The 24,603-nt window shown below is 30.1% G+C and overlaps 1 protein-coding gene and 1 long non-coding RNA gene across 2 annotated transcripts in view; one reads left to right on the top strand and one right to left on the bottom strand.

Annotated features, from left to right (window-relative positions):
- The window catches only part of LOC128093327 (uncharacterized), a 481,727-nt gene that overhangs the window by 35,849 nt on the left and 421,275 nt on the right, over positions 1-24,603 (top strand). The window lies entirely within an intron of this gene.
- Positions 22,141-24,452, bottom strand: LOC120430509 (uncharacterized). Its single transcript, XR_008212410.1, has 2 exons — positions 24,185-24,452; positions 22,141-24,120 (listed from the first exon to the last, which is right to left on the bottom strand). It is a non-coding gene; the product is annotated as an uncharacterized LOC120430509 (long non-coding RNA).

Genomic DNA, 24,603 nt, shown 5'->3' on the forward strand with positions numbered 1-24,603 from the left:
ACGGGGCTGCACAATTTCGCCGGACCGTGGAAGTTACTTTGTTACGGAGTTGGTTTCGAACCAGGTCCGATAAACGTCCAAACCCTCCTCTTCTTTTTTGCCTCCACCCCGAGATGGCAGACGGTTCCTGTTTGGGTTACATCCGGCTGTATCTATCGATCCGGGACGTGTACTGACCGGTGGTGTGATTGCCGTGCAGGGCAGGATCATTCTGGATTAGTTCACGGTGGCCGGAGACGCAGGTTCCAGGGCTGCACAACATCGGCGGATCGTGCCGGTTGCTTCCGGAGGGAGTGGACCGTATCGTTCGAACCAGGTATGTATTTTAGATGTGTGTGTGTGGAACCGCGCTCAACGTTTTTTCATTAACAGATAAGGTCACAAAATGCAGCGCTCGGAGTGTGCAGTGCACAGGGCACGACTTGACGCAATCGATAGTTAAGCCGAAATCAAAGATTAACGAGACGGGCCAGGAGAAGATCAAAAGGTGCGGTCAATTATTGAGATGATAGCCCAGAGTCGAAATGTCCAGCAAGAGATTGAGCCGCTCTAAGTGATCCCTCCCGCCCTTCCAGAAACGGTCCCACAAACCAACCAAGTCGACCCCGTTCCAGGAACCTTTAGCGCTCCTAGTGTTGCCATCGTAGCCGCTGGCGTTCTCGTTATCGTCGCAAGGGTCGCAAGCATTCACATCGAGTAATCGCTTGCTTACGCCCGCCGTATTTGTTATAATGTAGCACCGCAGGAAGAACGAACGGCGTAGCAGCTCCCATAGCCACAAGCACTAATTACACGATGGCCACAGCAGCTCAGGAACCCTCAAAAGATGTCCCTCCGCTGCGTCGCGTGATAGGCAGTACAAGGCCAACCAGGACGATGACTAGGAGGCAGCCAATACTAAACAGGCTGTGTGATTACCTGATTTCAAGGTGGCCTGCCGGTAGCGATTCCCGCCGATGTCATTAATACCTCCGGCCAGTCCGTCTGCCAACCTAGCTAGCACCGATTCCAGTAGGTGGGAATCGACGATGAATTCAAGGGACAGCTCGGACAAGAAGGTAAACAAAACTAGAATTTACCTAGTAAGTTTCAATAAATTAACTGACTATTGATTCATTTTAGTAATGTTCCTGGAAGTACCGAACCCGGCTGGTCAAGAAATTTCCAACTATCACGTCGTCCCAGCATGGTCACCAGGAATTCAGACAAGCGGCCGAGGTGATTAGAAAGCGTATCTGTGGCTCGCAGACTGCTTCCGGCCCCGGCGCAACTTCCCGAATTCAACCGTCGTACCCGATTCCTCAAACTGCGAGGCGTAAACCCTAAGAATAAACAAGCATTTGAATAAAAGTAAAAATAATTTGAAACTATTTTTTTTTAGTATCAGAAAAGAAAACTAGGCCAGAACTCAACATTGAACGCAGTACTTAAACATAAAATGCACAACAATTAAAAATCATCCCAAAATTAATTAAAAGTCATGAGTGCTGCACTTACATGCTATATGCAAATACATTTAGCGAAATCATTCAATCTGTGAGCATTGCATATACTGTTTATGAGTCGTGAACATACATTTTATATGCGTTAGCATATTTTAATTTCGTATCCACTTATATGCAGTGCTCACACATGTTATGTGCAGCGCATATACCGGTCAAATGCAGAGGCATACTGCAAAAATCTATATGCAAAACTAATAGCATTTATCATGATATTTATTTCAGTGTACCGAAGATGTTACACCAGACACGGTCAATTTGGAGATGGATGTTGAAGCCAGTCAACGTGCCCTGACATCTAAGGCAAACGAGCACGATAATGTGTTGAGGTCAAGGTTGAGGTCCAAATCAGGTCCACAAATATCGCGACAGAAAATCTAGCTTAGACGAAACATCTCCCAACCCGCCCCTCGAACGGTCTATGATTATAAAATTGTTCCAGGGAGTTCCAGGATGCTCAGTTTACCGAAAGCGGTTGCTGCTGTGGCCATTTCCTCGTGCACTTTCTCTTTGCGATGACTGTTCAACGGATTCCTAAAAGATCCGGACAAGTTCCGCGAGAAGAAATATAAACCTATTTCAATCAGCTGATAAATGAAAACAACAACAATCCGCTTGCACTGTCAAAATCAAGGTGCTTCAAGTGTTGGTGAGAACTCATGGTTGACATTTCGTTAATATATTAAAAAGTATATTAAAACTTCGTTATTCTACCAAAATGTTCTTAATATTTTTGAAGTTTCCTCCCCCTTGCCTTGGGCTAAACCCGACTCAATCTCTTGCAGCAGTTGGCCTTGGGCTAAACCCGACTCAACTTTTCAGGAACTCTTTTGCTGCAGTTGGCCTTGGGCTAAGCCCGACTCAACTTTTCCGGACGATTGGCCTTGGGCTAAACCCGACTCAATCTCTTGCAGCAGTTGGCCTTGGGCTAAACCCGACTCAACTTTTCAGGAACTCTTTTGCTGCAGTTGGCCTTGGGCTAAGCCCGACTCAACTTTTCCGGACGATTGGCCTTGGGCTAAACCCGACTCAATCTATTGCAGCAGTTGGCCTTGGGCTAAACCCGACTCAACTTTTCTGGAACTCTTTTGCTGCAGTTGGCCTTGGGCTAAACCCGACTCAACTTTTCCGGACGATTGGCCTTGGGCTAAACCCGACTCAATCTATTGCAGCAGTTGGCCTTGGGCTAAACCCGACTCAACTTTTCTGGAACTCTTTTGTAGCAGTTATTTTTATCTCTTTATCTATGCTCTCAAATCTTCAATTTCATTCATTCAATTTTTAATCTTTGCACATTCCATCTCTTTTCTCTTACTTTTTTTTATATCATGCATGTTAACAGTAGCATCGGTATTACTTTCATGTCGTTATTATTTCTCAAATTAATGTTTAATAGTTGGCTTTATTAATATAACCGTTAGAAATTCTCCCAAAAACGCAATTGCATTCAGTTTAATATGAAAATTTATTTTATTTTGAAAATTTGTTTCTCGGTTCAACAAGCAATTATTTATGCACTTATAAACATTATCTTTTCATGTTATGTATATTCGTAAATATCTGCCGAACTATTAAACAACAAACGCAACAAAGCAAATAGTTTATGACTCACATTGTCTGAGCAAAAACCTAGGCAAGAACTATTGAGGATATCTGAAAATTAACAATTTTTATTTTATAAATTTAAAAGCACTTTACCGAACTTAATATATTTTCAATGGGTACATATGGGACCCCAAACCATACGAAACTAAACCGGCCATTTTTTTTTCAACTGGTTTAGAATACTTAAGTTACAGTATGTATTTCTAAATCCAATGATTATACACTAACCCTGAATCATCACAAGCCAACTCTACGCCATCCTCAAGCCTCCTCTTCTCCAAGCTTCCATGTAATCATCCACAAGCCATCTCTCCTCCAGGCATGAGTGAATCAACGACACTAAGCCACTCTTCGGCACATCCCCCAGGCACTAAGCCTCCGATCAGCACACAGCCAAAACATCCCCGTCCTTACAGTTATTATCCACAGGCTAAACGCTAGTTATGCTTGACATTTTTAGTTGGTTCTTTCCAACTGTCTTCGAAAAAAAAAAAAAAATCTATCCTAAAGTTACTCTTGGCTGTACAGCTTTTTTTTTTGTTATAAGTACAGTACCTAAACATTAACTAAAATTCCTATTAACACTCGGCACCGTGTATAAAGTAAACATCGCCCTTCCGCTCACCCAAGTTTGGGTAATGTTATTTATTATTGACACTTTTAATCAGAACCCCTTTATCGTGCATGATGTAAACAAAACTCCTCGAGTGCGCTGTCCGTGCAGCACACATACAAAAACATTCACTCCGCGGACCAGATTAGTGTGCGTCGACGAATCCGCGGATGGCCGCCAAACGCGAAATCAACGATTGCTGTGACTCCTGCATGACGCAACGAATGCAGAAGATAAGCGCAGCTTGGTCACAAGGCGCATCGCGGGGGAATTGGAAAAAGGAGAACTACGGCGCTCGTGTGCTTTTGTCCCGTCATGGGAGGGTGGGGGGGGGGGAGAGACACACATCAACTCAGGAGGCCGCGCACGCGACTGCCATACACACAAACACACACACGCTCGCCTCACATTAACTAAACAACCGGAACATGCTCACCGAACTCCATCAGGCCCGCTGTCTCGTTATGGCAATGCTCGGCTGCCTCCGCCATCGTCGCCACGATGCCGTCCTGCTGCGCGAAAATGCCACTGCGTCTCTTTCTTCACACTCAAAGAATCGAGTTTTTCCACTTTTTTTTTTTAATTATCCAGACTTTACTCACAATATTACAATTTATCAACATGGCAGGATCGCCAATGTGATATTCTCGAGTTTAATCCAATATTAAAACTTTATTATTTATAATACAAACGGGAGACAGATGCTCCATCTTTATTGGTCCAACTCTGACTGACTTCCCTCACGCCAGCTGCGCACTACTACACTCGCAGTTCTACACGCTTCCAGCGGTTTACCTAAACTACACTAATATTTAGGAACCACAATGTTCAGGATGCCACAGTGCTGAACGCCACTTTTTTATTTTTGTTTTGGTTCCTTTGAAAGTTTTGACACTTTTGCTCATTTTCAATGACCAGGTATGTTTGGTAGACTGGTTTGGTAACTGTCGGAGTTCGGAACGGGGCACACACTGAATTTCAGAATTACACATTGGGCAGTTCACTAGGCTTACACACTTTTGAACTGAACAATGTGTAAGGGAGCGTTCTTTTATTACGCAACGCAGTTGGGGGGTAGCGGGGAGGGGGGTCGGAGTTCGTGTTACGAACATATACATATTTTTGCGTTACATAATAAAAGAACGCTCCCTAATTCTGATTCTCAATGCGCGTTCTTTTACAACGTAACGCAGCATGTAGGGGGAGGAGGGTCAATTGTTGAGGAAGCGTCTTTGTAGTTTTTTTTTTGCTTGAAAAACAACTTTTTGGAGAAACTAATTTAAGAAAGCATAACTTGATATCAGTTAATTAAGCGTGTTTGATGCGATGGTTGCACACAAAAGTGCTGAAAAGTAAACTCGTCCCACTGACATTTTTTGCTCGAGCCAATATAGGTAAGTGCCGATGGAAATTGGGTCCTAAAGTCCAATGCCCAATGTCTATGTCTATGTTTTTGTACAACGGTAAAACAGGCTTAAAATCTATTTTCGTTTTATTTTAATTCTAATGTAACAAAATAAATCTTCAAGGCAATGTTTTTCCATGGATCTGCTATGGTCCCTTTGGAACGCGCTGGCAAGCAAGATACTTTTACTTCCTATAAAGAAAGGAAGTGAAATATATTTTTCAAAATTGGTTAGAAAATCCATTAAGACCGCCATTTAGTCGCACAGACATCAATGTACTGATAAAAATAAACCAAAAAAAAATTAAAACAAAAACATCAGCATCCAAGCAACCAGATGGTAAAAACGATGCCAGATGAATTTAGTAAAAATCGGGCAGAAAAAATCTGTCTGGCGAAAACTCAATCAGTTCAATCGGTTGAACCGTGCACGACCGTCTCCTTGAAAAATAATCTGGTGAATTTGGTTGTCTGGCGCAAAAGGACGCACGCCAGAAATGCTCCCGCCATTTTCGACCTGGAATTTAATTTGATAATCTTGAATAAAATGGAATTTTATACACAAAACCCAATAAGGCTGGTACAAATTTGGTTTAAAGTTTTTGTCCCCCCCCCCCCTTTTGGAATCAAAAATCTGGAGGCAAAACAATTTTTTATTTCAAAAAACTTCAAGGTTTCAATACAAATTTAAGTACGATCAGATGAATTCAATTTAAAATGCATTTCCCTGCGTTCAGAATTATTTTTAGCATGTTTGAGTTGATTTACATAAATCTTTTAATTTTTTGAAATTTTTTCGATGTTTCAAGCAAAACAATGTAAAGAGTCCGAAGTTGAAGTGTAAACAAATAGTCTATCCTGCTCACGTCAGTTTATGTTTATATTAAGAACGAGCAGGATAGACTCTTTATTATTATTATTAATATTATTTGTTTATTTATTCATGTAATATAAGGCACGTGCCTTTTAATTCATTACATTGTGGCGAGAATTCACTTAGTGATGGAGTTATTCAATTTCACTTAACTTAAATAAATTAATGCTAATTTTCTCAAATTTACTACACATTTTCTCAAATGTATCACTGATTCGGGTTGTTGAGTTCGGCCAGGAGTTTGCGCTTGAAATAAGGTATATACATACTTGTTTTGATATTTAAAGGTAATAGATTCCAGGTTGAAATGCCTCTAACGAATAATGATTGACTATAATAAGTAGAATAATGTTGAGGTATTAGGAATTGTTTAGATCTGGATGATCTTAGAGGAATTATATTGGAACTAAGATAATTAGGTTCACCTGTGTGCATTACTCTAAAGAGTGTGAGACATGATCTGTACTTGTAAAAGTCAGAGAAACTGCAGCCAATTAAATTTTTCTGTAAATGTGATACTCGGTGATATCGAGATAAATTGTAAACATATCTGACACAGGAATTTAGAGCCACTTTGAGTTTATTTAGGGACTCAACAGTTGCGTTAGGATATATAAAATCACCAAAAATGAAGTGTGGATATAACAGAGATTTAAACAGTTTAAGTTTAGTATGTGAATTAAGAAATCTTGTAGTTAAATTCAATTGTTTCAGAGAGCCATAAATTTTTCCAATTTGAGAATTAATTTGCTTGTCCCAATCTAGGTTATTTCTAAAGATGACGCCAAGATTACAAGCATGATCGACAAATTCGAGCAGTTCGTTTTTGAGGAAAAGCTCTGGAGGATTTGGGGGTGTTTTGAGACGACTTATTAATAAGGCTTTAGTTTTTGCGGGATTTATTGCTAACAAGTTCTTTTCTGACCAGCTCTGTACTTTTAGTAAATCGCTATTTATTTTTCTTTGCATATCAGCAATGTTAATATTTGCATCAGAACAAAGATAAATTTGCACATCATCAGCAAAGAGGTGCACAGAACAAAATTTTAAAACTGGAGGTAAATCATTTATAAACAACGAGAAAAGTAAAGGTCCGAGTACTGAACCTTGCGGAACACCGGAGAGAATATCAACAAAAGAAGAATGAAACCCATTAAGAAAAACAGATTGAGATCGATCTCTTAGATAAGATTCGATTAGCAACACGGCAGGTCGGGAAAGTCCAAAAGATGTGGCCAATTTGTTTAAGAGCTTAGTGTGGGATACTCGATCAAACGCTTTAGAAAAGTCAATAAGAAGAAGAACAGCAACGCCTCGTCTATCAATACAACGTGCTACATCATTATGTACCTTAAGCAAAGCAGTTTCTGTACTATGACCTTTTCTAAATCCAGACTGCAATGGATGAAGAAGATCATACCTATTAACATGTTCAGTAAGCTGATATTTAATTATCTTTTCAAATGCTTTAGAAAGTGAGCTTAACAAACTGATAGGCCTTAAATTACTAACATCACAGGACGATGATTTTTTCTTAATTGGAATTACTTTAATCTTTTTCCAGTCCCGAGGAAAAATACAAGTTGTAATAATTGTGTTAAATAGATGTTTGACTATTGGTAGGATGAGTGGAAGCATAAGATTAATAAATCGTATTGGAATGTTGTCTAATCCAGTAGCATTAGAAGTAATTGAAGAGATTGCATTCACTATTTCATAGTCTTCAACAGCGCGGAAATGAAAACCATCCACAGCGGCTAAATTAGAGTTAAAATCACCTTGAGAAGGCGAAAAGTTTGAAGAGAAATATTGGTTAATATTTTCAACTGAGCTGTTGCAGACAACTGGAGATTTAGTTTTACTTGCTATTCCTAAGTTTTTAATAGGGTATTTTAACCATTAGTGGACCCCCTAGTAGAGCCGAAGCACATTTTTCACAAATTTTCAATATTTTAAGCACTTTTTCATAACCTTTTGTACAAAACAATTAAATCTGAAGTCTTTTGAACAATTTTGACTATTTGTTTCATCAGTTACTTGTTTTTGAGCAGAAAAATAGTCATTCGAAAAAAAATTTTTTTTTGCCTGTTATGGACCCCCTTTTCCTATAGTGGACCCGGGTCCATAATCCGATTGTGGACCCGGGTCCACTATAGGCAAACTGTTATTTTTATACCAAATTTAACCGATATTTGATGTTTTGATGCATGGTGTAGGTCTAATGATAGATATAATGAATAAAAGATGGATTTTGCTCACTTTTCATCATAAACAAATATTTTTTGTTAACAAATTTGGCTTTAAACAACAAAAAAACCTAACAGACATTTAAACACATTTATTTCCGAAAAAGATCAGAGAAAACGTCTCAAAAACCACTGTAAACATAAAAATAATTTTAAAAAAGTAATCTTGATGCAAATTTTTCCATATTAATTATAAAAAAGGTTGACCGAAACTAAACAATAGAATTGTTTACAGTTGCTGATAAAACCACGCATGTTTATTGAAAAAAAAATGTTTTGTTATTGATTTATTATTATAAAATATCATTTCAAACTGCAATTATGGTGCTTCAGTTAAGTACAATTAACTATAGTTTTGATTAATTATAAATTCTTACGGCTTCAGCATTATTGGTACTTTTAACATGAAAACAGCTATATTTATACTCATAATTGAAATAATATGCGTTTAGGTTGATAACAACAAGCATTTATTGTATGTTTTAGAGAAACTTTTGCTTGAATACACAGTTTTCATCATTTTTGAAGGTTTAATTAACAGGGGTCCACTTTTGGAAAAGTTTGGATTTTCGTTGTCCTATATTGGACCCCCATAATTTTTGCTAGAAAATTGCATTTCTTCGCTTTATTTTAGTAAATATCCTTAAACTTACATTACTTCGACTTGCTGAAGTTAAATAATCAGTCAAAAAATGATTAGATGGTTAATTCAATCATAAAATATAAATGCAGTTTTGTTGTGAAAATGCTAGTGGCCATGGCTGATTTCAGATGTCGAACTCAAAACACTTATTTTGGTGAAAAGGACAATTCAATGTCAGTCAATATTGTTCTAAATGATGCTGAACATGCCAAATAAAAGATTTGTAGACAACAACACGCTTGAAATTGTGATTTTATTGAATTTTCCATTAAAAACCCTTCAGAGGGTCCACTATAGGAAAGGGGTCCACTAATGGATAACGTACCCTATTACTCCATAGTTTTTTACTTGGAACATTTGTGTTGAGAATACGATTGCTATGATCAGATTTAGCTTTTTCGATTAAAGAGTTTACTCTATTTCTTAAAATTTTGAAATGATTTTTGTCTTCAATGGATTTGCTACGTTTCCAGTTCCTATAGGATAGATCTCTATCAATCATGGCCTTTTCAATGACTGCATTGAACCATGGATTTTTGCGTACTTTGAACTCCTTTAAAGGAACAAATTGCGTAAATAGATTTAGCATATTTACATTGAAAAATTCTAAAAGTATATCTGGCTCAGCACAATTCAAAAAGTTTGCCCAATTTATTCTGCTGAAGGCTTCATTTAATTCAGCATAATTAATATTATTATAGTCACGGTAATAAGAACGATTTTCAGGTATGGTAAAAGAAAATTCAAGTGAAGCTAGGATTAGATCATGATGAGAAATGCCTGGCATGGAGACTTGGTTGAATTTAGAAATTTGATTTGGGGAATCAGTTAATAGTAGATCAAGAAGAGAGCATCCTGTTTGATAGAAATATGTTGGTTCCCTATTAGCAAAATGAAAAGCTAGTCCACTTAAAACATCATTGAAGCACTTTGATTTCGCGCCAGATCTATTTGGATCGGTGTTAAAATCTCCTATTAGGAAGCAAGCTTTATATTTCATTGAGTATTTTGAAATTTGTGCAGAAAGAATTTCAGAGCAATCGACAGTTGGGGGATTGTAATAGACTCCCATTAACAATTTATCATTGAGACATTCAATTTCAAGTAACAAAAATTCGGTAGAACTAGTCTCACGTACGGATTTTGATTTTTCGACAACTCTGCATTGAAGGCCTTCTCTGTAATAAACGCAAATGCCACCTCCGTGTCTATTACGATCATTTCGTATCAAGTTGTAACCATCAATTGCGATTAAAGAATCAGTAATGGAGGTATCAAGCCATGTTTCAGTAAAACAAACAACATCCGCTTTACTATCCTTGAAAACTCGTCTTAATTCTTCAAGTTTAACTAAATTTCTTGCACACAAGCTTTGTACGTTGATTTGACAAATGTTTAGTTTAGTATTATCAAAGATTGCATTTACAACAGCTCTTGTTATATATTGGTTAGCTGAGGCATTTCCAGTTGTTGAACTAGCCATTATATAGGTAAATCGAAGGAAGGCGCAAACCTAACCTGTACACAACAACAGAATCAGATTCAACATTTGAGAAAATAAACTTAATTCTAAAACTAAAACTATAATTTTTAAATTGAAAAAGCATAGAAAAATATCAAAGAACTCCTTCAAAAAAAACTAGTGAATGGTGCTGGCAATAACTCACTCAGAGGTTAGGATCACAGTAAAGAACTTTGATCAGCACTGAATCAACGATAGCCGCCCGCAGGAAGGAACCAGCAAACGAAACATCACATGGCCACGTCAGGAGGGCAGCAACAACCGACATCTCAGCACCAACACAGCAGCAACAACAGCAACAGGCCAACATCGCAAATGGTCCAGGATCCGACAATCCAGATTGCACGGGGATATACTCGTCTCAGGGTCCACCGGAACTTAACTTTCAGGAAGGGAAAATGGAATCAAGGATAACTGGGAAACGGATTCATAGGAGAAACTTGGGGAAGGAAAAAGAAAAGCGTAAAGGGAAAAGGGTTTGTTTTGGAACAGCCGTCAGTGGCCTCCACTGACTCGGGGGTTCAGCTCGCCCCTACGGAGTAACCACTTAACCTACCACGTCCTGCGCACCCCTACGGAGTGACCGCAGGACGCATTGTAGGTCAGGCGACCGACCCACAAGGAGTCGGGTTTCTCCAACGGCTGAGTCCTCTATCTCAGCGACACTTGGCTTGTGTCACCTACGGACTTTTAATAGTTATTTTTTTTGTATTTTTTGGCGTTTTTTTTTATTTTTTTAATTTTTTTTTTGTTTTTTTCTTTTTTTTTATTTTTTTGTTTTTTTTTTGACTTTTAGGAGAGGAAAATGGAGTCAAGGATAACTGGGAAACGGATTCATAGGAGAAAATTGGGGAAGGAAAAAGAAAAGCGTAAAGGGAAAAGGGTTTGTTTTGGAACAGCCGTCAGTGGCCTCCACTGGCTCGGGGGTTCAGCTCGCCCTTACGGAGTAACCACTTAACCTACCACGTCCTGCGCACCCCTACGGAGTTGTTTACACTTCGGCTTCGGCCCTATTACAATGTTTTGCTAGGTTCAAGTTTTTATCGCTAAAATTTTTGTTTTTGTCAAATCATTCATTTTTTGAAAATTAATGATTGCAAACATCTGAACTAGTGTAAAATGCATTTTAAAACATTTATTTCATGCAAATGCTGAAACTATGGCTTGTTATTTCAATATTTATATTTTTTATTATTTTTTTCGCCCAACCCCCCCCCCCCCCCCCTCCCACAAGACCCCGGCCAGAGCCGAGAGACAAAAACTTTAAAAAATATTTGCATCGCTCTAATAACGTTCTACTTTTTAATAATGTTACGAGTAATTTTCCATCTTTCAAGCGCTAAATTTTAATGTACACGGAAAACCGGCATTAGTCTTTAAAGACTTATTTTTAGCCTTTTTTGAAGTTCGGTCAGTATTGTCAGAAAAAGGCCTAAAAATTAGTCTTTTTTTGGGCTTTTTTTAGAACTTAGTGCAAAACTTAGAAAAAGACTAAATTTAAGGCTTTTCTGTACTATAAACTTTGGTTCACGATTTGACATGTCAAATCAGAAAAAGTTGAAGTTGCCGGTGGTGGTTGCTGTTCGTCGGACAGGGGCAGGATTTTGGCCAGTTTGCAGGTAAGTTTTTGTGTTTTTCCTGCCGGAAGGTTCGGCCGGAGTGAGACGGCGGCCGAACGAAATGTCTGCTGTTTACCGGGTTCCCAAATTCTGGTTCTCGGTACGGTGGAGGAAGACGGGAAGGCGTGGTTTTTTGAGGATGCAGGAAGCAACTTTTTTTTGTGGACGGCGTGGACGTGTGGACAGAAAATGGACAAGTGGACAGAAAATCTCGGAATGAATCCGCCGGGGATTGAAATCCAAAGTGGAAGCGAAAAAGGGCAACGAAGCGGGAGTGGACAATTATGGTGGTGGTGGTTGTGTTTGTGTTTGTGAATAAGTGGTGTGTGTGTGTGTGTTTATGAGCGAAATTTTGAAAATTTGCGAGTTTGCTACTCCGTATGTGTGTGTGTGTGTGTGTGTGTGTGTGTGTGTGTGTGTTCAAAAAATCAAAAATTCAAAAATTTAAAAATTCAAAAATTCAAAAATCCAAAAATTTAAAAATTCAAAAATTCTAAAATTCTAAAATTCTAAAATTCTAAAATTCTAAAATTCTAAAATTCTAAAATTCTAAAATTCTAAAATTCTAAAATTCTAAAATTCTAAAATTCTAAAATTCTAAAATTCTAAAATTCTAAAATTCTAAAATTCTAAAATTCTAAAATTCTAAAATTCTAAAATTCTAAAATTCTAAAATTCTAAAATTCTAAAATTCTAAAATTCTAAAATTCTAAAATTCTAAAATTCTAAAATTCTAAAATTCTAAAATTCTAAAATTCTAAAATTCTAAAATTCTAAAATTCTAAAATTCTAAAATTCTAAAATTCTAAAATTCTAAAATTCTAAAATTCTAAAATTCTAAAATTCTAAAATTCTAAAATTCTAAAATTCTAAAATTCTAAAATTCTAAAATTCTAAAATTCTAAAATTCTAAAATTCTAAAATTCAAAAATTCAAAAATTCAAAAATTCAAAAATTCAAAAATTCAAAAATTCAAAAATTCAAAAATTCAAAAATTCAAAAATTCAAAAATTCAAAAAATTCAAAAATTCAAAAAATCAAAAATTCAAAAATTCAAAAATTCAAAAATTCAAAAATTCAAAAAATTCAAAAAATTCGAAAATTCAAAAATTCAAAAATTCAAAAATTCAAAAATTTAAAAATTCTAAAATTCTAAAATTCTAAAATTCTAAAATTCTAAAATTCTAAAATTCTAAAATTCTAAAATTCTAAAATTCTAAAATTCTAAAATTCTAAAATTCTAAAATTCTAAAATTCTAAAATTCTAAAATTCTAAAATTCTAAAATTCTAAAATTCTAAAATTCTAAAATTCTAAAATTCTAAAATTCTAAAATTCTAAAATTCTAAAATTCTAAAATTCTAAAATTCTAAAATTCTAAAATTCTAAAATTCTAAAATTCTAAAATTCTAAAATTCTAAAATTCTAAAATTCTAAAATTCTAAAATTCTAAAATTCTAAAATTCTAAAATTCTAAAATTCTAAAATTCTAAAATTCTAAAATTCTAAAATTCTAAAATTCTAAAATTCTAAAATTCTAAAATTCTAAAATTCTAAAATTCTAAAATTCAAAAATTCAAAAAATTCAAAAATTCAAAAATTTTAAAATTCTAAAATTCTAAAATTCTAAAATTCTAAAATTCTAAAATTCTAAAATTCTAAAATTCTAAAATTCTAAAATTCTAAAATTCTAAAATTCTAAAATTCTAAAATTCTAAAATTCTAAAATTCTAAAATTCTAAAATTCTAAAATTCTAAAATTCTAAAATTCTAAAATTCTAAAATTCTAAAATTCAAAAATTCTAAAATTCTAAAATTCTAAAATTCTAAAATTCTAAAATTCAAAAATTCAAAAATTCTAAAATTCAAAAATTCAAAAATTCAAAAATTCAAAAATTCAAAAATTCAAAAATTCAAAAATTCAAAAATTCAAAAATTCAAAAATTCAAAAATTCAAAAAATTCAAAAAATTCTAAAATTCTAAAATTCTAAAATTCTAAAATTCTAAAATTCAAAAATTCAAAAATTCAAAACTTCAAAACTTCAAAACTTCAAAACTTCAAAACTTCAAAACTTCAAAACTTCAAAACTTCAAAACTTCAAAACTTCAAAACTTCAAAACTTCAAAACTTCAAAACTTCAAAACTTCAAAACTTCAAAACTTCAAAACTTCAAAACTTCAAAACTTCAAAACTTCAAAACTTCAAAACTTCAAAACTTCAAAACTTCAAAACTTCAAAACTTCAAAACTTCAAAACTTCAAAACTTCAAAACTTCAAAACTTCAAAACTTCAAAACTTCAAAACTTCAAAACTTCAAAACTTTAAAACTTCAAAACTTCAAAACTTCAAAACTTCAAAACTTCAAAACTTCAAAACTTCAAAACTTCAAAACTTAGAAACTTCAAAACTTCAAAACTTCAAAACTTCAAAACTTCAAAACTTCAAAACTTCAAAAATTCAAAAATTCAAAAATTCAAAAATTCAAAAAATTCAAAAAATTATAAAATTCTAAAATTTTTAAATTCTAAAATTCTTAAATTATAAAAATCTACAATTCTAAAATTCTAAAATTCTAAAATTCTAAAATTCTAAAATTCTAAAATTCTAAAATTCTAAAATTCTAAAATTCTAAAATTCTAAAATTCTAAAATTCTAAAATTCTAAAATTCTAAAATTCTAAAATTCTAAAATTCTAAAATTCTAAAATTCTAAAATTCTAAAATTCTAAAATTCTAAAATTCTAAAATTCTAAAATTCTAAAATTCTAAAATTCTAAATTCAAAATTCTAAAATTCTAAAATTACAAAATTTTAAAATTCTAATATTCTAAAATTCTAAAATTATAAAATTCTAAAATTCTAAAATTCTAAAATTCTAAAATTCTAAAATTCTAAAATTCTAAAATTCTAAAATTCTAAAATTCTAAAATTCTAAAATTCTAAAATTCTAAAATTCTAAAATTCTAAAATTCTAAAATTCTAAAATTCAAAAATTCAAAAATTCAAAAATTCAAAAATTCAAAAATTCAAAAATTCAAAAAATTCAAAAATTCAAAAATTTTAAAATTCTAAAATTCTAAAATTCTAAAATTCTAAAATTCTAAAATTCTAAAATTCTAAAATTCTAAAATTCTAAAATTCTAAAATTCTAAAATTCTAAAATTCTAAAATTCTAAAATTCTAAAATTCTAAAATTCTAAAATTCTAAAATTCTAAAATTCTAAAATTCTAAAATTCTAAAATTCTAAAATTCTAAAATTCTAAAATTCTAAAATTCTAAAATTCTAAAATTCTAAAATTCTAAAATTCTAAAATTCTAAAATTCTAAAATTCTAAAATTCTAAAATTCTAAAATTCTAAAATTCTAAAATTCCAAAAATTCTAAAATTCTAAAATTCTAAAATTCTAAAATTCAAAAATTCAAAAATTCTAAAATTCAAAAATTCAAAAATTCAAAAATTCAAAAATTCAAAAATTCAAAAATTCAAAAATTCAAAAATTCAAAAAATTCTAAAATTCTAAAATTCTAAAATTCTAAAATTCTAAAATTCAAAAATTCAAAACTTCAAAACTTCAAAACTTCAAAACTTCAAAACTTCAAAACTTCAAAACTTCAAAACTTCAAAACTTCAAAACTTTAAAACTTCAAAACTTCAAAACTTCAAAACTTCAAAACTTCAAAACTTCAAAACTTCAAAACTTCAAAACTTCAAAACTTCAAAACTTCAAAACTTCAAAACTTCAAAACTTCAAAACTTCAAAACTTCAAAACTTCAAAACTTCAAAACTTCAAAACTTCAAAACTTCAAAACTTCAAAACTTCAAAACTTCAAAACTTCAAAACTTCAAAACTTCAAAACTTCAAAACTTCAAAACTTCAAAACTTCAAAACTTCAAAACTTCAAAACTTCAAAACTTCAAAACTTCAAAACTTCAAAACTTCAAAACTTCAAAACTTCAAAACTTCAAAACTTCAAAACTTCAAAACTTCAAAACTTCAAAACTTCAAAACTTTAAAACTTCAAAACTTCAAAACTTCAAAACTTCAAAACTTCAAAACTTCAAAACTTCAAAACTTCAAAACTTCAAAACTTCAAAACTTCAAAACTTCAAAACTTCAAAACTTCAAAACTTCAAAACTTCAAAACTTCAAAAATTCAAAAATTCAAAAATTCAAAAATTCAAAAAATTCAAAAAATTATAAAATTCTAAAATTTTTAAATTCTAAAATTCTTAAATTATAAAAATCTACAATTCTAAAATTCTAAAATTCTAAAATTCTAAAATTCTAAAATTCTAAAATTCTAAAATTCTAAAATTCTAAAATTCTAAAATTCTAAAATTCTAAAATTCTAAAATTCTAAAATTCTAAAATTCTAAAATTCTAAAATTCTAAAATTCTAAAATTCTAAAATTCTAAAATTCTAAAATTCTAAAATTCTAAAAGTCTAAAATTCTAAAATTCTAAAATTCTAAAATTCTAAAATTCTAAAATTCTAAAATTCTAAAATTCTAAAATTCTAAAATTCTAAAATTCTAAAATTCTAAAATTCTAAAATTCTAAAATTCTAAAATTCTAAAATTCTAAAATTCTAAAATTCTAAAATTCTAAAATTCTAAAATTCTAAAATTCTAAAATTCTAAAATTCTAAAATTCTAAAATTCTAAAATTCTAAAATTCTAAAATTCTAAAATTCTAAAATTCTAAAATTCTAAAAATTCTAAAATTCTAAAATTCTAAAATTCTAAAATTCTAAAATTCTAAAATTCTAAAATTCTAAAATTCTAAAATTCTAAAATTCTAAAATTCTAAAATTCTAAAATTCTAAAATTCTAAAATTCTAAAATTCTAAAATTCTAAAATTCTAAAATTCTAAAATTCTAAAATTCTAAAATTCTAAAATTCTAAAATTCTAAAATTCTAAAATTCTAAAATTCAAAAATTCAAAAATTCAAAAATTCAAAAATTCAAAAATTCAAAAATTCAAAAATTCAAAAATTCAAAAATTCTAAAATTCTAAAATTCTAAAATTCTAAAATTCAAAAATTCAAAAATTCTAAAATTCTAAAATTCTAAAATTCTAAAATTCTAAAATTCTAAAATTCTAAAATTCAAAAATTCAAAAATTCAAAAATTCAAAAATTCAAAAATTCTAAAATTCTAAAATTCTAAAATTTTAAAATTTTAAAATTCTAAAATTCTAAAATTCTAAAATTCTAAAATTCTAAAATTCTAAAATTCTAAAATTCTAAAATTCAAAAATTCAAAAATTCAAAAATTCTAAAATTCAAAACTTCAAAACTTCAAAACTTCAAAACTTCAAAACTTCAAAACTTCAAAACTTCAAAACTTCAAAACTTCAAAACTTCAAAACTTCAAAACTTCAAAACTTCAAAACTTCAAAACTTCAAAACTTCAAAACTTCAAAACTTCAAAACTTCAAAACTTCAAAACTTCAAAACTTCAAAACTTCAAAACTTCAAAACTTCAAAACTTCAAAACTTCAAAACTTCAAAACTTCAAAACTTCAAAACTTCAAAACTTCAAAACTTCAAAACTTCAAAACTTCAAAACTTCAAAACTTCAAAACTTCAAAACTTCAAAACTTCAAAACTTCAAAACTTCAAAACTTCAAAACTTCAAAACTTCAAAACTTCAAAACTTCAAAACTTCAAAACTTCAAAACTTCAAAACTTCAAAACTTCAAAACTTCAAAACTTCAAAACTTCAAAACTTCAAAACTTCAAAACTTCAAAACTTCAAAACTTCAAAACTTCAAAACTTCAAAACTTCAAAACTTCAAAACTTCAAAACTTCAAAACTTCAAAACTTCAAAACTTCAAAACTTCAAAACTTCAAAACTTCAAAACTTCAAAACTTCAAAACTTCAAAACTTCAAAACTTCAAAACTTCAAAACTTCAAAACTTCAAAACTTCAAAACTTCAAAACTTCAAAACTTCAAAACTTCAAAACTTCAAAACTTCAAAACTTCAAAACTTCAAAACTTCAAAACTTCAAAACTTCAAAACTTCAAAACTTCAAAACTTCAAAACTTCAAAACTTCAAAACTTCAAAAATTCAAAAATTCAAAAATTCAAAAATTCAAAAAATTCAAAAAATTATAAAATTCTAAAATTTTTAAATTCTAAAATTCTTATATTATAAAAATCTACAATTCTAAAATTCTAAAATTCTAAAATTCTAAAATTCTAAAATTCTAAAATTCTAAAATTCTAAAATTCTAAAATTCTAAAATTCTAAAATTCTAAAATTCTAAAATTCTAAAATTCTAAAATTCTAAAATTCTAAAATTCTAAAATTCTAAAATTCTAAAATTCTAAAATTCTAAAATTCTAAAATTCTAAAATTCTAAAATTCTAAAATTCTAAAATTCTAAAATTCTAAAATTCTAAAATTCTAAAATTCTAAAAATTCTAAAATTCTAAATTTCTAAAATTATAAAATTCTAAAATTCTAAAATTCTAAAATTCTAAAATTCTAAAATTCTAAAATTCTAAAATTCTAAAATTCTAAAATTCTAAAATTCTAAAATTCTAAAATTCTAAAATTCTAAAATTCTAAAATTCTAAAATTCTAAAATTCTAAAATTCTAAAATTCTAAAATTCTAAAATTCTAAAATTCTAAAATTCTAAAATTCTAAAATTCTAAAATTCTAAAATTCTAAAATTCTAAAATTCTAAAATTCTAAAATTCTAAAATTCTAAAATTCTAAAATTCTAAAATTCTAAAATTCTAAAATTCAAAAATTCTAAAATTCTAAAATTCTAAAATTCTAAAATTCTAAAATTCTAAAATTCTAAAATTCTAAAATTCTAAAATTCTAAAATTCTAAAATTCTAAAATTCTAAAATTCTAAAATTCTAAAATTCTAAAATTCTAAAATTCTAAAATTCTAAAATTCTAAAATTCTAAAATTCTAAAATTCTAAAATTCCAAAATTCTAAAATTCTAAAATTCCAAAATTCTAAAATTCTAAAATTCTAAAATTCTAAAATTCTAAAATTCTAAAATTCTAAAATTCTAAAATTCTAAAATTCTAAAATTCTAAAATTCTAAAATTCTAAAATTCTAAAATTCTAAAATTCTAAAATTCTAAAATTCTAAAATTCTAAAATTCTAAAATTCTAAAATTCTAAAATTCTAAAATTCTAAAATTCTAAAATTCTAAAATTCTAAAATTCTAAAATTCTAAAATTCTAAAATTCTAAAATTCTAAAATTCTAAAATTCTAAAATTCAAAAATTCAAAAATTCAAAAATTCAAAAATTCAAAAATTCAAAAATTCTAAAATTCAAAAATTCTAAAATTCAAAAATTCAAAAATTCTAAAATTCTAAAATTCTAAAATTCTAAAATTCTAAAATTCTAAAATTCTAAAATTCTAAAATTCTAAAATTCTAAAATTCTAAAATTCTAAAATTCTAAAATTCTAAAATTCAAAAATTCAAAAATTCAAAAATTCTAAAATTCAAAAATTCAAAAATTCAAAAATTCAAAACTTCAAAACTTCAAAACTTCAAAACTTCAAAACTTCAAAACTTCAAAACTTCAAAACTTCAAAACTTCAAAACTTCAAAACTTCAAAACTTCAAAACTTCAAAACTTCAAAACTTCAAAACTTCAAAACTTCAAAACTTCAAAACTTCAAAACTTCAAAACTTCAAAACTTCAAAACTTCAAAACTTCAAAACTTCAAAACTTCAAAACTTCAAAACTTCAAAACTTCAAAACTTCAAAACTTCAAAACTTCAAAACTTCAAAACTTCAAAACTTCAAAACTTCAAAACTTCAAAACTTCAAAACTTCAAAACTTCAAAACTTCAAAACTTCAAAACTTCAAAACTTCAAAACTTCAAAACTTCAAAACTTCAAAACTTCAAAACTTCAAAACTTCAAAACTTCAAAACTTCAAAACTTCAAAACTTCAAAACTTCAAAACTTCAAAACTTCAAAACTTCAAAACTTCAAAACTTCAAAACTTCAAAAATTCAAAAATTCAAAAATTCAAAAATTCAAAAAATTCAAAAAATTATAAAATTCTAAAATTTTTAAATTCTAAAATTCTTAAATTATAAAAATCTACAATTCTAAAATTCTAAAATTCTAAAATTCTAAAATTCTAAAATTCTAAAATTCTAAAATTCTAAAATTCTAAAATTCTAAAATTCTAAAATTCTAAAATTCTAAAATTCTAAAATTCTAAAATTCTAAAATTCTAAAATTCTAAAATTCTAAAATTCTAAAATTCTAAAATTCTAAAATTCTGAAATTCTAAAATTCTAAAATTCTAAAATTCTAAAATTCTAAAATTCTAAAATTCTAAAATTCTAAAATTCTAAAATTCTAAAATTCTAAAATTCTAAAATTCTAAAATTCTAAAATTCTAAAATTCTAAAAATTCTAAAATTCTAAATTTCTAAAATTATAAAATTCTAAAATTCTAAAATTCTAAAATTCTAAAATTCTAAAATTCTAAAATTCTAAAATTCTAAAATTCTAAAATTCTAAAATTCTAAAATTCTAAAATTCTAAAATTCTAAAATTCTAAAATTCTAAAATTCTAAAATTCTAAAATTCTAAAATTCTAAAATTCTAAAATTCTAAAATTCTAAAATTCTAAAATTCTAAAATTCTAAAATTCTAAAATTCTAAAATTCTAAAATTCTAAAATTCTAAAATTCTAAAATTCTAAAATTCTAAAATTCTAAAATTCTAAAATTCTAAAATTCTAAAATTCTAAAATTCTAAAATTCTAAAATTCTAAAATTCTAAAATTCTAAAATTCTAAAATTCTAAAATTCTAAAATTCTAAAATTCTAAAATTCTAAAATTCTAAAATTCTAAAATTCTAAAATTCTAAAATTCTAAAATTCTAAAATTCTAAAATTCTAAAATTCTAAAATTCTAAAATTCTAAAATTCTAAAATTCTAAAATTCTAAAATTCTAAAATTCTAAAATTCTAAAATTCTAAAATTCTAAAATTCTAAAATTCTAAAATTCTAAAATTCTAAAATTCTAAAATTCTAAAATTCAAAAATTCAAAAATTCAAAAATTCAAAAATTCAAAAATTCAAAAATTCAAAAATTCAAAAATTCTAAAATTCTAAAATTCTAAAATTTTAAAATTCTAAAATTCAAAAATTCAAAAATTCAAAAATTCAAAAATTCAAAAATTCAAAAATTCTAAAATTCTAAAATTCTAAAATTCTAAAATTCTAAAATTCTAAAATTCTAAAATTCAAAAATTCAAAAATTCTAAAATTCTAAAATTCTAAAATTCAAAAATTCAAAAATTCAAAACTTCAAAACTTCAAAACTTCAAAACTTCAAAACTTCAAAACTTCAAAACTTCAAAACTTCAAAACTTCAAAACTTCAAAACTTCAAAACTTCAAAACTTCAAAACTTCAAAACTTCAAAACTTCAAAACTTCAAAACTTCAAAACTTCAAAACTTCAAAACTTCAAAACTTCAAAACTTCAAAACTTCAAAACTTCAAAACTTCAAAACTTCAAAACTTCGAAACTTCAAAACTTCAAAACTTCAAAACTTCAAAACTTCAAAACTTCAAAACTTCAAAACTTCAAAACTTCAAAACTTCAAAACTTCAAACCCGCATAGAAAAAAACCGTTTGAAAATCATTTGTTAAATATTCAATTAACATTTTACCAAACTGTATAGCCACTATTTGGTAAATCATTTTTTTAATTCCTCACCGTCTCTCAAATAGTGAACTATTCCCCATATATGTTGTTAGCAATATTCACTATTTGATTTTTTCTTCTAGCGACACTTTGTCAAATGCTTCTTGAAAATTCATTTTTGCGTATATATTTTAGGGATTCAACCATTTCTCAAATGGTATTTTTATGGTTTTAAATAATTATTCGAGTGATTTTTCTGGCACATTACAATTTGGGAAATTATTGTAACAGTTTGAAATAACATCATTTTAGGAAGGATTTTTCGGAATATTGAGCAAAAATCTCATTTGTTTTACTTTGGCCAAATAATTTCTTTATTCGATTCGTTATTGGTTCATAAATTATCCTAATACCTTGCTGTAGCTGTTTATTTCAGAGGGCGCGAGTGCCTAAAGAAGTGACTTATTCAACATAAGGGAAAAAAATACAATATGATCTTAGAAAAAGTGTTTTTTTAAATATAATTCTAACATCATAGCTCAATGAGACATCTCATGCAGCACAGGGTTGAACTAGGTTGTAAACTGCCGCTCGAATCTATTCCATTCCATTTGTAAAAACAACAAGCTGAGAAAAACGTAATGCAAATGTGTCCCGCCCTTAAGGCTAAGTGTTAGGATTTCACGAAAAAGTGTGACTATCTTCGTTTTCTGGAATAAAGTACTCAATATTATTAGTTTTCTGATAGTTCACATGATTTAGAACTAATATCATTAACTCAAATTTGACAAAATTACATATGGAACAGATTGGCTTCGAGTGGCAGTAAACCTCGTCCAGAATTTTAGTAGCAATCGCAGAAGCCAATCCTCGAACAGCTCCATCTCTGCCATTCTGTGAAAGTTGTCGGTCTGGTGAAATGGGTCCAGGTTTGACATAACCTTCAGCTGCCGATTTTGCTTAAATTGGAGTTCTGCCGATGGGAAGTTGCGCTGTCGTGCTACACCGGCCTGAATACCGTCTTCTACGGTAACACCGCTGCTTCAAAAATCAGGTTCAGGTCCGAAGCGTAACTGAGGGACACACCTGTAAATAAAAACAATTCGCCAAATCTCTAGTTTACACCATGATAAAAATGTTCACTTATCTTTTTTGTCCAATACGTGGCTGGTGATATTCCTCACTACGTTGAATAAAGTACATTCTTGAGTTATGTTGATCTTATGTTGCTGTTTTCTGAAAATAAATAAAGAAAATTTAAATAATAATAATTATAATCATAATCAACATTGACAGTTAAATTTTTCAGCAAAGCAGAGAAACTAAAATCTCGTATCAAGTTTCAAAAGAGCCATCGTGACCTATTAGGGGAAATATACTCTTTCTCAGCCTATTTCTATTATCGGCCTATCTACACTTTGGTCATGAATTCCAGCTTTCATAAATTGTTTTTGGCTGTTCCAAAGCACAGACAATCCAAAGTAACAAATAGCTCAAATAAAAGTGAGCAAGCAACTCTCCATTGTTGATGTATCTAAAAACGTTGATTTAATAGCGGAAAACTTCAAAAGTGATGAGAATTAGTCGAACGGCTTGAGGTGATTAAAATGGGTATATTTCCCCTAGTTGATTTTTACTTGAGGGTGAGCATGATGAACTGTTTGACAGAACAAAATAAACATTATTTTTAACAATGTAAATGGGTCAACTCAAAGTGTCAACAAAAAGTCCATCGCAGTCAAATCAATCGGAATTCTTAAACGGAATTCAATTTGGATCGTTTACGAATTCCGCCTCAATCGCAGCAACCGATTCCGTGTACGTACCGGTTGTTGCGTTAGAAACGGAATTCTAGAATTAGAAAAAAAAATATCTTTTTGAATTGCGAAGAATTTACCTGGTCGTCATCCGTACATCTTCTGTTCGTTTAGCCAACAAGACAGCCTGTTGCGGTTCCAGCTCAGATTCCGACAGCACCGTTCCACCGTCATCCCGCTGGCGCCGGATCTTCCGAAAACCAAATCGATCCAGCAACGACGAATTGTTCTCCGCTAAACTCGGTTTCAACGAACTCGATGCGCCGGAAAAAAATCGTTGGCCGTTCCACAATCAATAACACACACCGATGGATTCTTCCAGGGTAGTCCAGCCGTTCTCAACGTCATGACCGTCGCTGCCTTGGACGATTCCGTCTCAAACTCCATCTGAGATTTCTGTGTGTTACCTTGTTGCTGGGGATTTCTTTCCGCTTAATCCGCCTATCCGGTGTCCTTTTCTTGGTCCACGTCCGTTGCGGCCATGGTGGGCATGAAACACTAAATGTAATCACCGACGAGAACGATTGCATCTATCGAAACACGAAACTTTGATTCACCAGCTGTCATCACAGCAAGCGACACAAAACAAAACAAACTGTATTTACACTGCGCGAGAGAATCAAACATAATTTGGTTAAAAATGTCCAAAAATGCACGGTTACAAAAATACCTTTGAACTTTTTTTTTGTTTCAAGATTGATATTTTTCCTTTAACTACACTATTTTTCCTCGACGTTTGTTTTGAATAATCTACACGATTTCCATCAAACGTAAGGATCATGTTCTGGCCGGATGGTCCCAGCTTCTGACTGCCCAAGCATCCCTTTTGATCTGACGAGAAGGAGATTGCTCCAAGTCACGGCGCTTATCCGATTTCCTCGGAGGACACTCGCCCGAATCTGGCTGTTCCTGTTTGATTCGAACGGGATTTCGCTGCCTCGCTGGAAGATTCTGGTCGCGATCTACGCGGTAGACACTCCGGTTGCAAAACACACAACAAACAAAACACTCTGACGTTTGTCGATGAAAACAAGTCAAACAGTCAGCGCACCTTTCACTGTACTTCTGGTAATAAAATGAAAATGTTTA

The sequence above is a fragment of the Culex pipiens genome, chromosome 1 (assembly GCF_016801865.2).
Source record: "Culex pipiens pallens isolate TS chromosome 1, TS_CPP_V2, whole genome shotgun sequence".
NCBI classification, from domain to species: domain Eukaryota; kingdom Metazoa; phylum Arthropoda; class Insecta; order Diptera; family Culicidae; genus Culex; species Culex pipiens.